Source organism: Chiloscyllium plagiosum, unplaced genomic scaffold, assembly GCF_037043375.1.
Source record: "Chiloscyllium plagiosum isolate Xiang-an unplaced genomic scaffold, Cpla_swu_hap1 HiC_scaffold_189, whole genome shotgun sequence".
Lineage (NCBI taxonomy): Eukaryota > Metazoa > Chordata > Chondrichthyes > Orectolobiformes > Hemiscylliidae > Chiloscyllium > Chiloscyllium plagiosum.
This window is the reverse complement of record NW_028270328.1, coordinates 27,501-40,000: the sequence shown is the minus strand read 5'-3', so window position 1 is coordinate 40,000 and position 12,500 is coordinate 27,501. Positions and strand designations below refer to the sequence as shown.

The 12,500-nt window shown below is 44.6% G+C and overlaps 1 long non-coding RNA gene across 1 annotated transcript in view; it reads left to right on the top strand.

Annotated features, from left to right (window-relative positions):
- Positions 1-10,401: 10,401 nt before the first annotated feature.
- Positions 10,402-12,500, top strand: part of LOC148133854 (uncharacterized) — a 2,736-nt gene continuing 637 nt past the window's right edge. The window contains exons 1-2 of the long non-coding RNA XR_015756058.1: positions 10,402-11,236; positions 11,917-12,500. The exon at positions 11,917-12,500 is cut by the window's right edge and continues 637 nt beyond it. This is a non-coding gene — a long non-coding RNA (uncharacterized LOC148133854). The remainder of the gene's footprint in view (positions 11,237-11,916) is intronic.

Below are 12,500 nucleotides of genomic sequence, written 5' to 3'. Positions count from 1 at the left end.
GACACTTAGAATTTTTTAGGCTCAGTACAAATCAGTAACCAACGACACTTAGAATTTTTTCCAGTCAGTACAAATCAGTAACCAAGAACACTTAGAATTTTTTTGAGGCAGTACAAATCAGTAACCAACGACACTTAGAATTTTTTTGAGTCAGTACAAATCAGTAACCAGTGACACTTAGAATTTTTTTTGATGCAGTACAAATCAGTAACCAACGACACTTAGAATTTTTTCCAGTCAGTACAAATCAGTAACCAAGGACACTTAGAATTTTTTAGGCTCAGTACAAATCAGTAACCAGTGACACTTAGAATTTTTTAGGCTCAGTACAAATCAGTAACCAGTGACACTTAGAATTTTTAGGGTCCAAACTGTGATGGGAGCGAACTTGACTGCTCATACCGACTTTGAGTGCTCGAGGCCGGCTAGCCCAGCCGGATTTGACCCGGTGGTTACAAATCAGTAACCAGTGACACTTAGAATTTTTTCGAGGCAGTACAAATCAGTAACCAGTGACACTTAGAATTTTTTAGGCTCAGTACAAATCAGTAACCAACGACACTTAGAATTTTTTTGAGTCAGTACAAATCAGTAACCAGTGACACTTAGAATTTTTTTGATGCAGTACAAATCAGTAACCAACGACACTTAGAATTTTTTCCAGTCAGTACAAATCAGTAACCAGTGACACTTAGAATTTTTTCGAGGCAGTACAAATCAGTAACCAACGACACTTAGAATTTTTTTGAGGCAGTACAAATCAGTAACCAGTGACACTTAGAATTTTTTAGGCTCAGTACAAATCAGTAACCAGTGACACTTAGAATTTTTTCCAGTCAGTACAAATCAGTAACCAAGAACACTTAGAATTTTTTCGAGGCAGTACAAATCAGTAACCAACGACACTTAGAATTTTTTTGAGTCAGTACAAATCAGTAACCAGTGACACTTAGAATTTTTTCCAGTCAGTACAAATCAGTAACCAACGACACTTAGAATTTTTTTGAGGCAGTACAAATCAGTAACCAGTGACACTTAGAATTTTTTAGAGTCAGTACAAATCAGTAACCAGTGACACTTAGAATTTTTTTGATGCAGTACAAATCAGTAACCAACGACACTTAGAATTTTTTCCAGTCAGTACAAATCAGTAACCAGTGACACTTAGAATTTTTTTGAGTCAGTACAAATCAGTAACCAGTGACACTTAGATTTTTTAGGGTCCAAACTGTGATGGGAGCGAACTTGACTGCTCATACCGACTTTGAGTGCTCGAGGCCGGCTAGCCCAGCCGGATTTGACCCGGTGGTTACAAATCAGTAACCAGTGACACTTAGAATTTTTTCGAGGCAGTACAAATCAGTAACCAGTGACACTTAGAATTTTTTCGAGGCAGTACAAATCAGTAACCAGTGACACTTAGAATTTTTTAGGCTCAGTACAAATCAGTAACCAACGACACTTAGAATTTTTTTGAGTCAGTACAAATCAGTAACCAGTGACACTTAGAATTTTTTTGAGGCAGTACAAATCAGTAACCAACGACACTTAGAATTTTTTTGATGCAGTACAAATCAGTAACCAAGGACACTTAGAATTTTTTAGAGTCAGTACAAATCAGTAACCAGTGACACTTAGAATTTTTTTGAGGCAGTACAAATCAGTAACCAGTGACACTTAGAATTTTTTCCAGTCAGTACAAATCAGTAACCAACGACACTTAGAATTTTTTTGAGTCAGTACAAATCAGTAACCAGTGACACTTAGAATTTTTTAGGCTCAGTACAAATCAGTAACCAGTGACACTTAGAATTTTTTAGGCTCAGTACAAATCAGTAACCAACGACACTTAGAATTTTTTAGGCTCAGTACAAATCAGTAACCAACGACACTTAGAATTTTTTAGGCTCAGTACAAATCAGTAACCAGTGACACTTAGAATTTTTTAGGCTCAGTACAAATCAGTAACCAACGACACTTAGAATTTTTTAGGCTCAGTACAAATCAGTAACCAACGACACTTAGAATTTTTTAGGCTCAGTACAAATCAGTAACCAACGACACTTAGAATTTTTTCCAGTCAGTACAAATCAGTAACCAAGGACACTTAGAATTTTTTAGAGTCAGTACAAATCAGTAACCAGTGACACTTAGAATTTTTTAGGCTCAGTACAAATCAGTAACCAGTGACACTTAGAATTTTTTAGGCTCAGTACAAATCAGTAACCAACGACACTTAGAATTTTTTCCAGTCAGTACAAATCAGTAACCAAGAACACTTAGAATTTTTTTGAGGCAGTACAAATCAGTAACCAACGACACTTAGAATTTTTTTGAGTCAGTACAAATCAGTAACCAGTGACACTTAGAATTTTTTTGATGCAGTACAAATCAGTAACCAACGACACTTAGAATTTTTTTGAGTCTGTAGAAGTCAGTAACCAAGTGCATTTTTGAATTGGTTACTGACTTCTCCTTTCGAGTTGCGGCTGTGGTTGGCTTCAATTAGTCGTGGGGGCTTAATTATCGCCCAGGGGAGCATGCCCCGGTAGTGTGGCCGGGGACGGAGTGCCTTTTGAAGGGGGTGTTTCTGAATTTGGATCCTTTTTGAGTAGCATTGTCGGATGGGTGTGATTTTGAAGGGTGTGTTGGCCGGCGGTGGGGCCAGGCTTAGGGTGAGTGTCCCGCCTTCGGGAGCGGACCGGCCCGCGCGTTCGGGCCGATTTTCGTGCATTTCCCAAGTCGGCAAGTGGTCCAAACTGTGATGGGAGCGAACTTGACTGCTCATACCGGCTTTGCGTGCTCGGGGCCGGCTAGCCCGGCCGGATTTGACCCGGTGGTTCAGCCGAAGGTCTCGACTTTGAGAGCGGACCGGCCCCCGCGTTCGGGCCGATTTTCGTGCATTTCCCAAGTCGGCAAGTGGTCCAAACTGTGATGGGAGCGAACTTGACTGCTCATACCGACTTTGAGTGCTCGAGGCCGGCTAGCCCGGCCGGATTTGACCCGGTGGTTACAAATCAGTAAACAACGTCACTTAGAATTTATTTCAGTCAGTACCAATCAGTAACCCGTGACACTTAGACTTTTTTAGGGTCCAAACTGTGATGGGAGCGAACTTGACTGCTCATACCGACTTTGAGTGCTCGAGGCCGGCTAGCCCGGCCGGATTTGACCCGGTGGTTACAAATCAGTAAACAACGTCACTTAGAATTTATTTCAGTCAGTACCAATCAGTAACCAACGACACTTAGAGTTTTATTCAGTCAGTACAAATCAGTAACCCGTGACACTTAGAATTTTTTAGGGTCCAAACTGTGATGGGAGCGAACTTGACTGCTCATACCGACTTTGAGTGCTCGAGGCCGGCTAGCCCAGCCGGATTTGACCCGGTGGTTACAAATCAGTAACCAACGACACTTAGAATTTTTTTGAGGCAGTACAAATCAGTAACCAGTGACACTTAGAATTTTTTAGGCTCAGTACAAATCAGTAACCAGTGACACTTAGACTTTTTTTAGGGTCCAAACTGTGATGGGAGCGAACTTGACTGCTCATACCGACTTTGAGTGCTCGGGGCCGGCTAGCCCGGCCGGATTTGACCCGGTGGTTACAAATCAGTAACCGACGACACTTAGAATTTTTTTGAGGCAGTACAAATCAGTAACCAGTGACACTTAGAATTTTTTAGGCTCAGTACAAATCAGTAACCAGTGACACTTAGACTTTTTTTAGGGTCCAAACTGTGATGGGAGCGAACTTGACTGCTCATACCGACTTTGAGTGCTCGGGGCCGGCTAGCCCGGCCGGATTTGACCCGGTGGTTACAAATCAGTAACCGACGACACTTAGAATTTTTTTGAGGCAGTACAAATCAGTAACCAGTGACACTTAGAATTTTTTAGGCTCAGTACAAATCAGTAACCAGTGACACTTAGAATTTTTTCCAGTCAGTACAAATCAGTAACCAAGAACACTTAGAATTTTTTTGAGGCAGTACAAATCAGTAACCAACGACACTTAGAATTTTTTTGAGTCAGTACAAATCAGTAACCAGTGACACTTAGAATTTTTTTGATGCAGTACAAATCAGTAACCAACGACACTTAGAATTTTTTTGATGCAGTACAAATCAGTAACCAAGGACACTTAGAATTTTTTAGAGTCAGTACAAATCAGTAACCAACGACACTTAGAATTTTTTTGATGCAGTACAAATCAGTAACCAACGACACTTAGAATTTTTTCGAGGCAGTACAAATCAGTAACCAGTGACACTTAGAATTTTTTCCAGTCAGTACAAATCAGTAACCAGTGACACTTAGAATTTTTTCGAGGCAGTACAAATCAGTAACCAACGACACTTAGAATTTTTTTGAGGCAGTACAAATCAGTAACCAGTGACACTTAGAATTTTTTAGAGTCAGTACAAATCAGTAACCAGTGACACTTAGAATTTTTTTGATGCAGTACAAATCAGTAACCAACGACACTTAGAATTTTTTCCAGTCAGTACAAATCAGTAACCAGTGACACTTAGAATTTTTTTGAGTCAGTACAAATCAGTAACCAGTGACACTTAGATTTTTTAGGGTCCAAACTGTGATGGGAGCGAACTTGACTGCTCATACCGACTTTGAGTGCTCGAGGCCGGCTAGCCCAGCCGGATTTGACCCGGTGGTTACAAATCAGTAACCAGTGACACTTAGAATTTTTTTGATGCAGTACAAATCAGTAACCAACGACACTTAGAATTTTTTTGAGTCTGTAGAAGTCAGTAACCAAGTGCATTTTTGAATTGGTTACTGACTTCTCCTTTCGAGTTGCGGCTGTGGTTGGCTTCAATTAGTCGTGGGGGCTTAATTATCGCCCAGGGGAGCATGCCCCGGTAGTGTGGCCGGGGACGGAGTGCCTTTTGAAGGGGGTGTTTCTGAATTTGGATCCTTTTTGAGTAGCATTGTCGGATGGGTGTGATTTTGAAGGGTGTGTTGGCCGGCGGTGGGGCCAGGCTTAGGGTGAGTGTCCCGCCTTCGGGAGCGGACCGGCCCGCGCGTTCGGGCCGATTTTCGTGCATTTCCCAAGTCGGCAAGTGGTCCAAACTGTGATGGGAGCGAACTTGACTGCTCATACCGGCTTTGCGTGCTCGGGGCCGGCTAGCCCGGCCGGATTTGACCCGGTGGTTCAGCCGAAGGTCTCGACTTTGAGAGCGGACCGGCCCCCGCGTTCGGGCCGATTTTCGTGCATTTCCCAAGTCGGCAAGTGGTCCAAACTGTGATGGGAGCGAACTTGACTGCTCATACCGACTTTGAGTGCTCGAGGCCGGCTAGCCCGGCCGGATTTGACCCGGTGGTTACAAATCAGTAAACAACGTCACTTAGAATTTATTTCAGTCAGTACCAATCAGTAACCCGTGACACTTAGACTTTTTTAGGGTCCAAACTGTGATGGGAGCGAACTTGACTGCTCATACCGACTTTGAGTGCTCGAGGCCGGCTAGCCCGGCCGGATTTGACCCGGTGGTTACAAATCAGTAAACAACGTCACTTAGAATTTATTTCAGTCAGTACCAATCAGTAACCAACGACACTTAGAGTTTTATTCAGTCAGTACAAATCAGTAACCCGTGACACTTAGAATTTTTTAGGGTCCAAACTGTGATGGGAGCGAACTTGACTGCTCATACCGACTTTGAGTGCTCGAGGCCGGCTAGCCCAGCCGGATTTGACCCGGTGGTTACAAATCAGTAACCAACGACACTTAGAATTTTTTTGAGGCAGTACAAATCAGTAACCAGTGACACTTAGAATTTTTTAGGCTCAGTACAAATCAGTAACCAGTGACACTTAGACTTTTTTTAGGGTCCAAACTGTGATGGGAGCGAACTTGACTGCTCATACCGACTTTGAGTGCTCGGGGCCGGCTAGCCCGGCCGGATTTGACCCGGTGGTTACAAATCAGTAACCGACGACACTTAGAATTTTTTTGAGGCAGTACAAATCAGTAACCAGTGACACTTAGAATTTTTTAGGCTCAGTACAAATCAGTAACCAGTGACACTTAGACTTTTTTTAGGGTCCAAACTGTGATGGGAGCGAACTTGACTGCTCATACCGACTTTGAGTGCTCGGGGCCGGCTAGCCCGGCCGGATTTGACCCGGTGGTTACAAATCAGTAACCGACGACACTTAGAATTTTTTTGAGGCAGTACAAATCAGTAACCAGTGACACTTAGAATTTTTTAGGCTCAGTACAAATCAGTAACCAGTGACACTTAGAATTTTTTCCAGTCAGTACAAATCAGTAACCAAGAACACTTAGAATATTTTTGAGGCAGTACAAATCAGTAACCAACGACACTTAGAATTTTTTTGAGTCAGTACAAATCAGTAACCAGTGACACTTAGAATTTTTTTGATGCAGTACAAATCAGTAACCAACGACACTTAGAATTTTTTTGATGCAGTACAAATCAGTAACCAAGGACACTTAGAATTTTTTAGAGTCAGTACAAATCAGTAACCAACGACACTTAGAATTTTTTTGATGCAGTACAAATCAGTAACCAACGACACTTAGAATTTTTTCCAGTCAGTACAAATCAGTAACCAGTGACACTTAGAATTTTTTTGAGTCAGTACAAATCAGTAACCAGTGACACTTAGATTTTTTAGGGTCCAAACTGTGCTGGGAGCGAACTTGACTGCTCATACCGACTTTGAGTGCTCGAGGCCGGCTAGCCCAGCCGGATTTGACCCGGTGGTTCAGCCGAAGGTCTCGACTTTGAGAGCGGACCGGCCCCCGCGTTCGGGCCGATTTTCATGCATTTCCCAAGTCGGCAAGTGGTCCAAACTGTGATGGGAGCGAACTTGACTGCTCATACCGACTTTGAGTGCTCGAGGCCGGCTAGCCCGGCCGGATTTGACCCGGTGGTTCAGCCGAAGGTCTCGACTTTGAGAGCGGACCGGCCCCCGCGTTGGGGCCGATTTTCGTGCATTTCCCAAGTCGGCAAGTGGTCCAAACTGTGATGGGAGCGAACCTGACTGCTCATACCGACTTTGAGTGCTCGGGGCCGGCTAGACCAGCCGGATTTGACCCGGTGGTTACAAATCAGTAAACAACGTCACTTAGAATTTATTTCAGTCAGTACAAATCAGTAACCATCGACACTTAGAATTTTTTTGAATCAGTACAAATCAGTAACCAGTGACACTTAGAATTTTTTAGGGTCCAGACTGTGATGGGAGCGAACTTGACTGCTCATACCGACTTTGAGTGCTCGAGGCCGGCTAGCCCGGCCGGATTTGACCCGGTGGTTACAAATCAGTAACCAACGACACTTAGAATTTTATTCAGTCAGTACAAATCAGTCACCAGTGACACTTAGAATTTTTTAGGGTCCAGACTGTGATGGGAGCGAACTTGACTGCTCATACCGACTTTGAGTGCTCGAGGCCGGCTAGCCCGGCCGGATTTGACCCGGTGGTTACAAATCAGTAACCAACGACACTTAGAATTTTTTCGAGTCAGTACAAATCAGTAACCAGTGACACTTAGATTTTTTAGGGTCCAAACTGTGATGGGAGCGAACTTGACTGCTCATACCGACTTTGAGTGCTCGAGGCCGGCTAGCCCGGCCGGATTTGACCCGGTGGTTCTGCCGAAGGTCTCGCCTTCGAGAGCGGACCCTGCCACCGTGTTCAGGCCGAGTTTCATGCATTTCCAACGTTGGGAAATCAGTAACCAGAAAAACTTAGAAAAAATGCCCAAAAAGAAGAAATCAGTAACCAGAAAAACTTAGAAAAATGCCCGAAAATGAGAAATGAGTAACCAGAAAAACTTAGAAAAATGCCCAAAAAGAAGAAATGAGTAACCAGAAAAACTTAGAAAAATGCCCAAAAAGAAGAAATGAGTAACCAGAAAAACTTAGAAAAATGCCCAAAAAGAAGAAATCAGTAACTAGAAAAACTTAGAAAAATGCCCGAAAATGAGAAATGAGTAACCAGAAAAACTTAGAAAAATGCCCAAAAAGAAGAAATCAGTAACTAGAAAAACTTAGAAAAATGCCCAAAAATAAGAAATGAGTAACCAGAAAAACTTAGAAAAATGCCCAAAAAGAAGAAATCAGTAACTAGAAAAACTTAGAAAAATGCCCGAAAATGAGAAATGAGTAACCAGAAAAACTTAGAAAAATGCCCAAAAAGAAGAAATGAGTAACCAGAAAAACTTAGAAAAATGCCCAAAAAGAAGAAATGAGTAACCAGAAAAACTTAGAAAAATGCCCAAAAAGAAGAAATCAGTAACTAGAAAAACTTAGAAAAATGCCCAAAAATAAGAAATGAGTAACCAGAAAAACTTAGAAAAATGCCCAAAAAGAAGAAATCAGTAACTAGAAAAACTTAGAAAAATGCCCGAAAATGAGAAATGAGTAACCAGAAAAACTTAGAAAAATGCCCAAAAAGAAGAAATGAGTAACCAGAAAAACTTAGAAAAATGCCCAAAAAGAAGAAATGAGTAACCAGAAAAACTTAGAAAAATGCCCAAAAAGAAGAAATGAGTAACCAGAAAAACTTAGAAAAATGCCCAAAAAGAAGAAATCAGTAACTAGAAAAACTTAGAAAAATGCCCAAAAATAAGAAATGAGTAACCAGAAAAACTTAGAAAAATGCCCAAAAAGAAGAAATCAGTAACTAGAAAAACTTAGAAAAATGCCCGAAAATGAGAAATGAGTAACCAGAAAAACTTAGAAAAATGCCCAAAAAGAAGAAATGAGTAACCAGAAAAACTTAGAAAAATGCCCAAAAAGAAGAAATGAGTAACCAGAAAAACTTAGAAAAATGCCCAAAAAGAAGAAATGAGTAACCAGAAAAACTTAGAAAAATGCCCAAAAAGAAGAAATCAGTAACTAGAAAAACTTAGAAAAATGCCCGAAAATGAGAAATGAGTAACCAGAAAAACTTAGAAAAATGCCCAAAAAGAAGAAATGAGTAACCAGAAAAACTTAGAAAAATGCCCAAAAAGAAGAAATGAGTAACCAGAAAAACTTAGAAAAATGCCCAAAAAGAAGAAATCAGTAACTAGAAAAACTTAGAAAAATGCCCAAAAATAAGAAATGAGTAACCAGAAAAACTTAGAAAAATGCCCAAAAAGAAGAAATCAGTAACTAGAAAAACTTAGAAAAATGCCCGAAAATGAGAAATGAGTAACCAGAAAAACTTAGAAAAATGCCCAAAAAGAAGAAATGAGTAACCAGAAAAACTTAGAAAAATGCCCAAAAAGAAGAAATGAGTAACCAGAAAAACTTAGAAAAATGCCCAAAAAGAAGAAATGAGTAACCAGAAAAACTTAGAAAAATGCCCAAAAAGAAGAAATCAGTAACTAGAAAAACTTAGAAAAATGCCCAAAAATAAGAAATGAGTAACCAGAAAAACTTAGAAAAATGCCCAAAAAGAAGAAATCAGTAACTAGAAAAACTTAGAAAAATGCCCGAAAATGAGAAATGAGTAACCAGAAAAACTTAGAAAAATGCCCAAAAAGAAGAAATGAGTAACCAGAAAAACTTAGAAAAATGCCCAAAAAGAAGAAATGAGTAACCAGAAAAACTTAGAAAAATGCCCAAAAAGAAGAAATGAGTAACCAGAAAAACTTAGAAAAATGCCCAAAAAGAAGAAATCAGTAACTAGAAAAACTTAGAAAAATGCCCGAAAATGAGAAATGAGTAACCAGAAAAACTTAGAAAAATGCCCAAAAAGAAGAAATGAGTAACCAGAAAAACTTAGAAAAATGCCCAAAAAGAAGAAATGAGTAACCAGAAAAACTTAGAAAAATGCCCAAAAAGAAGAAATCAGTAACTAGAAAAACTTAGAAAAATGCCCAAAAATAAGAAATGAGTAACCAGAAAAACTTAGAAAAATGCCCAAAAAGAAGAAATCAGTAACTAGAAAAACTTAGAAAAATGCCCGAAAATGAGAAATGAGTAACCAGAAAAACTTAGAAAAATGATCAAAAATAATAAATCAGTAACCAGAAAAACTTAGGAAAAAACACTTAGAAAATTTTTCAGCAAAGTGTGAAAAATATTCTAAGTGTCAGCGGAGGAAAGTGCCGAAGCATCGGGAAAGATTCACAAACTCGCGCCGAACATGTGTTCCGAAGTGCCGCAGGAACTGTGTGAATTGAGCCCGGCAAATGGCCAACTGTCATTTTGTGTCTGCAGCCCGAAAACTTTAACTTTGTCTGTCGCGGAAGTCCCGAGCGGGAAAAATCCAAACGGTTTTGCGGGGATCGAGTTCCAGAGCGATGCAGTCAAATTTGAAATTCAGACCCATTCAGTGCCACTTGCATTTGTTACACAGTGAGGTTGGCGGGGTACCCGGAGATTTCTGGGAACACGATTTTTAGAACAAAATGGCGGCGCGGGACCTTTTTGAAAGGCATCCGAAAAACGGTTCCACGGGCATAGCACTCTAATGGCGGGTATGAGTGCATGCTGGAGAGCTCTTGGAAGTCGAATTTTTGACACTTTGTCAATTTTTTGACAGAATTGCCAAACTCTCCCTGTCTGTTCTAAGAGTCGGTCAGAGACCTGTGTGGAGGTCTCTTGACACGATTGGAGGGCGGGCAAATCCCCACGTTGACTCCGGCCGTCCCTCCACAGGCGCTCGTGTCCAAAATGAAGGCGAGAGACGCGAGTGGCCTGGTTCCCTTGGGTGCTGCCAGGAAGGATGCGGGCTGACCCTTGCCTGAGCACTCCCTAAAGCCTCTTACGAGTCGAGGGCCGGCCTCGGGCGCCGCACGACCGGCTCTGGGAGTGGGTGGCCGCTATTGTGAATAGGCTGGTCCTTCCCGCTGCCACCCGGCCAAGTGCGACGGCTCTGCCGCCCTGCGGTGCTCGTCACCCAGGTTTGGGGAACTCGGTCAGAGGCTGTGGCGGGGGGTCTCTTGACACGATTGGAGGACGGGCCATCCCCACGTTGACTCCGGCCGTCCCTCCACAGGCGCTCGTGTCCAAAATGAAGGCGAGAGACGCGAGTGGCCTGGTTCCCTTGGGTGCTGCCAGGAAGGGTGCGGGCTGACCCTTGCCTGAGCACTCCGTAAAGCCTCTTACGAGTCGAGGGCCGGCCTCGGGCGCCGCACGACCGGCTCTGGGAGTGGGTGGCCGCTATTGTGAATAGGCTGGTCCTTCCTGCTGCCATCCGGCCAAGTGCGACGGCTCTGCCGCCCTGCGCTGCTCGTCACCCAGGTTTGGGGAACTCGGTCAGAGGCCGTGGCGGGGGGTCTCTTGACACGATTGGAGGACGGGCCATCCCCACGTTGACTCCGGCCGTCCCTCCACAGGCGCTCGTGTCCAAAATGAAGGCGAGAGACGCGAGTGGCCTGGATCCCTTGGGTGCCGCCAGGAAGGGTGTGGGCTGACCCTTGCCTGAGCACACGTTAAAGCCTCTTACGAGTCGAGGGCCGGCCTCGGGCGCCGCACGACCGGCTCTGGGAGTGGGTGGCCGCTATTGTGAATAGGCTGGTCCTTCCCGCTGCCATCCGGCCAAGTGCGACGGCTCTGCCGCCCTGCGGTGCTCGTCACCCAGGTTTGGGGAACTCGGTCAGAGGCCGGTGCGGGGGGTCTCTTGACACGATTGGAGGACGGGCCATCCCCACGTTGACTCCGGCCGTCCCTCCACAGGCGCTCGTGTCCAAAATGAAGGCGAGAGACGCGAGTGGCCTGGATCCCTTGGGTGCCGCCAGGAAGGGTGTGGGCTGACCCTTGCCTGAGCACACGTTAAAGCCCCTTACGAGTCGAGGGACGGCCTCGGGCGCCGCACGACCGGCTCTGGGAGTGGGTGGCCGCTATTGTGTATAGGCTGGTCCTTCCCGCTGCCATCCGGCCAAGTGCGACGGCGCTGCCGCCCTGCGGTGCTCGTCACCCAGGTTTGGGGAACTCGGTCAGAGGCCGGTGCGGGGGGTCTCTTGACACGATTGGAGGACGGGCCACCCCCACGTTGACTCCGGCCGTCCGTCCACAGGCGCTCGTGTCCAAAATGAAGGCGAGAGACGCGAGTGGCCTGGATCCCTTGGGTGCCGCCAGGAAGGGTGTGGGCTGACCCTTGCCTGAGCACACGTTAAAGCCCCTTACGAGTCGAGGGACGGCCTCGGGCGCCGCACGACCGGCTCTGGGAGTGGGTGGCCGCTATTGTGTATAGGCTGGTCCTTCCCGCTGCCATCCGGCCAAGTGCGACGGCGCTGCCGCCCTGCGGTGCTCGTCACCCAGGTTTGGGGAACTCGGTCAGAGGCCGGTGCAGGGGTCTCTTGACACGATTGGAGGACGGGCCACCCCCACGTTGACTCCGGCCGTCCGTCCACAGGCGCTCGTGTCCAAAATGAAGGCGAGAGACGCGAGTGGCCTGGATCCCTTGGGTGCCGCCAGGAAGGGTGTAGGCTGGCCCTTGCCTGAGCACACTGTAAAGCCTCTTACGAGTCGAGGGTCGGCCTCGGGCGCCGCACGACCGGCTCTG